Here is a 5,563-nt window from a genome sequence, read left to right on the forward strand (position 1 = left end):
TCGTTCATTTTGAATGAATCTTTAATGTGACTCGTAAAGAACGAGTCGTCTCGGGGAGTGATTCGTTCAGTAGCCCATGCGCAACAAGTTGTTTAAAAAGCTAAAACGTAGTGCAGTTTTACAAAGCCTTCATTATAATGCACAGAAGAATAAAAAAAACATTAGCATGTAATTTGACATGTCCCTGAAATGACTGTTTTGCTAAATTAAGCTGATCTTTAGGCTAACAGACGAACAACCCACTGAATTGGGTTCTTTATCCACAATGGGAGGATCAGGTCTTCAGATAGAAGAATGAATTATGAATGAAATAATTATTGAAAATGTGATTATTTCATATCATCATGAGTATGAGAAAGGAAATGAAAAGGATCAGTATTGTTTTATTAACATAGTATGACAAGACAATTATTATGTCATCTGTCATGAAATTGATAAATGACACCACAATAGGCTAATGTGTCTGCTGTGTGCCGTTTAATTTTTATGAAACTTTAATTTTCTTTACTACATTGCAAAGTATATAATTTTCCTCCACTTTGTTTCAGGAAAATAGGCTGCTCCTCATTATTTTAAAGTTAAGGATTCGAGAAATTTTTATTTCTACCGACCAGTGATGATTCTGAAAGGACATACCCCCGACAACCCCATTTTGTGATCATTATTGAGCCGTTTTTTTTTTCAATCAGCTGGAATGATTCTTAATGCACTGAAACAGTGTTTTAAAAGACCAAACTCAGTAAACACATCATTAATAAAGCATTCTATTCACAGACAAGCAGATGAGTCCAAAATAAGTTTATAAGTTATAATTTTAATTATGTGTTAAGCTTTTGCTCCCATAGAAAACTATTAGCCTAAAAGGAAAATGCTTAACGCGTAATTAAACGCATTGAGTTCATATTCTGAGCTCATATCTGCTTGTCTGTGAATATAATGCTTTATTAATAATTTGTTTACTGGTTTGGTCTTTTTAAAATGCTGCTTTAATGCATTAAGCCACGTAATTTCACGTTAAGTGCTTTAGAATGTCCCAATGATTCATTTGTGTATTCGACTGGTCCAGAAGATTAAAGGGTTAGTTCACCCAAAAATCAAAATTATCTCATTAATGACTCACCCTCATGTCGTTCCAAACTCGTGAGACCTCTGTTTATTTTTGGAACACAGTTTAAGATATTTTAGATTTAGTCCGAGAGCTCTCAGTCCCTCCATTGAAACTGTGTGTACAGTCTATCCTGTCCATGTCCAGAAAGGTAAGAAAAACATCATCAAAGTAGTCCATGTGACATCAGAGGGTAAGTTAGAATTTGTTGAAGCATCGAAAATACATTTTGGTCCAAAAATAACAAAAACTATGACTTTATCCAGCATTGTCTTCTCTTCCGGGTCTGTTGTGAGACCGTTCAAAACACTGCAGTTTAGTGATATCCTGTACGCAAACGAATCACTCAATGTAACCGGATCTTCTTGAACCAATTCACCAAATGGAACTGAATCGTTTGAAACAGTTTGCGTCTTCAATACGCATTAATCCACAAATGACTTAAGCTTATAACTTTTTTAATGTGGCTGACACTCCCTCTGAGTCAAAATAAACCAATATCCCGGAGTAATTCATTTACTCAAACAGTACACTGAATGAACAGCTGTGAGGAGAGAACTGAAGATGAACCGAGCCGAGCCGAGCCAGATAACGAATGAAAGATTAACTCGTTCATTAAGATTTTTATTTAAATATATTCATTGTTTTGCTGCATTAACTCCACTTTTATACTTTGCGGGAGTTAGGTTAAGACAGATGTGCAATTGTGTGGTTTGTTTCCGATTTTGTCGATCAAAAGCAGATTTGGGTCTTGAAACACTTGTGAAACGCCCCAATGATTTGATTCACCTTAGTCACATGACACGGGTGTTTCGAAAAGCCTTATTCATGTGACATGGGTGTTTCGAATCACATTTCGGAGCAGTGTTTTGAAACATCTATGCTTTGGGTTCTCTACACCATATGAAAACGTCAGTGTAGACACAGTGTCACATATTGTGCCTTTAAAGCGGTGTTCATAAGGGCAGGCTGGGCAGCCTGCTTTGTTTACAGCAGTAACCATGGAAACGATGTATTGCTGCCATTCCATAAGAGCCACCTGCTGTCAGACAGTGAATTTGAGTCTCTTTCAGCCCTTTGCTGTTTTCGGTCTTGTTCAGATGGTTTTTTTTTGCACTATTTCATATGGTCTCATACTAGGTTTTTTAAAAACATTATTTTTCACACGTCTTTTCAAATGAAGGCCCGCCTTCTGAAATATAAAATGTGCTGTGATCGGTTAGCTGGGTGAATGTGTGTTGCGATTGGCACCTCTCAGCGGGTCGGGAAATGTCATGCACCTTACCATAGACACGTGCAAACTTCAATGTAAATATTGGGTCAAAATCAAATCTTTTTATGCAATTTAAACACGGATGATTATAACCACTCCAACTTCGTCTGCCTTGGGAAAGCTCGTGTATCTGCAACATAGTGATAACACTCGATGCCTTCTCTAGTGCAGCTCAACAAGGTCTCGGCCCATTCATCGGTATTTGTGATATCACAAATCCCGGAAAATATGCACTGTAGTCCAAACTAGTCATTCGTTGTAGTTTTTGAAAAGTTTTTAGGTTAAATAAAATATCATTTTAAATTGGACTTTGAGCTTTGTAACTTTGCAGATCTTTTTTATGCTTAAATAGCAACATTACAGACTAAAGTTGAAAAAGTGAAAAAGGACCAAGCAATAATGAAAGGACATCTTTTCATTTATAATGTCTTAAATCTCATTTTGTAAAAAAAAAAAAAAAAGAAATTTGTATTGTGAAATCAGTATCATAATTCATATTGCATCGTTATTTGAGTGAATCATTAAATCTTTAGTTAGTTCAGTTTGTCAGTGGAGATACATGGTAGTATGCAAAGCTCTTACAGTATGTGAAGTCTGGTACATTTGGAAGCTGTCCAGTGACACGGTATTGTCACAGAAACACCGGCTTCGTCAGACCCTCTCACCAGTCCAGCAAGATCCCAATCACCTAAGTTCTAATTATCTGCATCTGTCACTGCCCCATTAAGATCAGTACATATTCACCTCCAATTCTCATTCACTTTCTCTAGTCTTTAAGTTTCAACACGACTCCTTACCTGACTCCATCACCTGCTGCTAGAATTACTTTATTTAATTAGGGTTCTTTCCCTCATCATTATCATCATCATCCTGAGAATCCCTTTTGATGGTCCTGCTAAGGAAACGGAAAGAACTGTTAACGCTACAGAGCTAAATCTACAAGTCTATATATAGATCTATGCTTACTGCTTGCTCGCCTTCACTTCTCAAATGTTAAGATCTGTAAATAAACACGTCTTGAACCTTGTTCATCTCTCTTGTGGTCTCCTTCTGTATTGTGACAGATATAAACTAAATGTCAGTTATCATTAAAATAAATGGGCTTTAAAAGGATAAACCACTCAAAAAATAATAATAATGATGAATTTACTCTGACTTACGTCACACCTACAGTACAGACCAAAAGTTTGGAAACATTACTATTTTTAATGTTTTTGAAACATTAACTGCTCATCAAGCCTGCATTTATTTGATCAAAAATAGAGAAAGAAATGTAATATTGTGATATATTATTACAATTTAAAATAATTGTTTTTAAATTTATTATACTTTAAATTATCATTTATTTCTGTGATGCAAAGCTGAATTTTTAGGATCATTATCACATGATCCTTTAGAAATCATTCTAATATGATGATTCATTATCAAAGTTGGAAACAGTTCTGCTGCTTAATATTTTTTCAGAACATGTGATACTTTTTTAGGATACTTTGATGAATAAAAAGTAAAAAAAAAAAAAGAAAAAAAGAAGCTATGTTTTTAAAATATAAATATTTTGTAATAACAATATACACTACTGGTCAGTAATTTGGGGTCAGTAATTTTTTTTTCTTTCTTTTAAAAAAAAATAAAATCAATACTTTTATTCAGCAAGGATGTGTTAAATTGATAAAAAGTGATAGTAAAGAAAATATATTATTAGAATATATAGCAGCAGAACTGTTTCCAACATTTATAATAAATCAGAATATTAGAATGATTTCTAAATGATCATGTGATAGACTGGATGTTACATGTGACACTGAAGGCTGGAGTAATGATGCTGAAAATTCAACTTTGCATCACAGGAATAAATAATTTTTTTAAAGTATATTCAAATAGAAAACTATTATTTTAAGTTGTAATAATATTTCACAATATTACTGTTTTTTCTGTATTTTTGATCAAATAAATGCAGGCTTGATGAGCAGAAGAAACTTCTTTAAATAGTAATGTTTCCAAAATTTTGGCCTGTACTGTATGTCACAGTTAACTTCTACAGCGAAACGAAGAACAAGGAGACGTGGGCTGAACACAAATTAAACATCATAAAAGTCTTTATTAAGTGAACACGGGATAACTAAAAGCAGGCAGAGACACATAGGAGACACAACACTGATGTTCAATACTGGACACTTGACAGGGCTTAAAGAGATACTCCACCCCAAAATTAACATTTTGTCATTAATCACTTTCCCCCATGTCGTTCCAAACCTGTAAAAGCTTTTTTTGTCTTCGGAACACAACTTAAGATATTTTGGATGAAAACAAGGAGGCCTGCGACTGTCCCATAGACTGCCAAGTTAGTTACACTGTCAAGGTCCAGAAAAGTATAAAAGACATCGTCAGAATAGTCCATCTGCCATCAGTGGTTCAACTGTAACGTTATGAAGTGACAAGAATACTTTTTGTAAGCAAAGAAAACAAAAATAACAGATTTATTCAACAATTCCTTTGTCTCCTTGTGTCTCTCCACATCACCTCCCATTTCTGATCATGCTGATCATTTAGAGTTCTTAGAAATTCACATATCAAAATTGATACAGGCTTTATAGGGTTAATTTCATCATATTACTGCAATATGCCCAAATACTTAATGCTTAATGTTGTACTTAACACAGTTTCTAATGGCAATTGTGCATACATGTCCATCTGGTAGGAAAACCTATTCATTTTTTTTAACTCAGTGAAGGTTTGGTATTACTGTTAGCTAGAGCCCTTTCAAAGACAAAAATATGATGACGTTAAAAAAACCTGACATGCAAGTCTTCCGGAAATCCTGTAGAATTGAAATTGAAACTGAAGAAAGATTCAAGCATCCTTCAAGATGCTTTCCATTTTCATTCAAATTTTGCAGTTTCAATACATAAAAAGGAACAAACAAACAAAAACACAGTAGCATCAATTATGAGTTCTATTAACAACCTCAAAATAGGTCATTTTTCTTGCCCGAGGAAAGATTTGGTCCAATTTCCATGGTCTATTCAAATATTGCAATTTTTTTTTTCAATACAAATAAAAAGGTTAATTATGAGTTCTATTAAGAAAAACAAACAAAAAAAGTACTTTTTCTTACCTGAAATCGAAAATCATACCAAGAAAGATCTGCTTTCCCCTTCATTCAGATGATGCAGTTTGTTTGTTTT

This window comes from Carassius carassius, chromosome 39 (genome assembly GCF_963082965.1).
Source record: "Carassius carassius chromosome 39, fCarCar2.1, whole genome shotgun sequence".
NCBI lineage: Eukaryota > Metazoa > Chordata > Actinopteri > Cypriniformes > Cyprinidae > Carassius > Carassius carassius.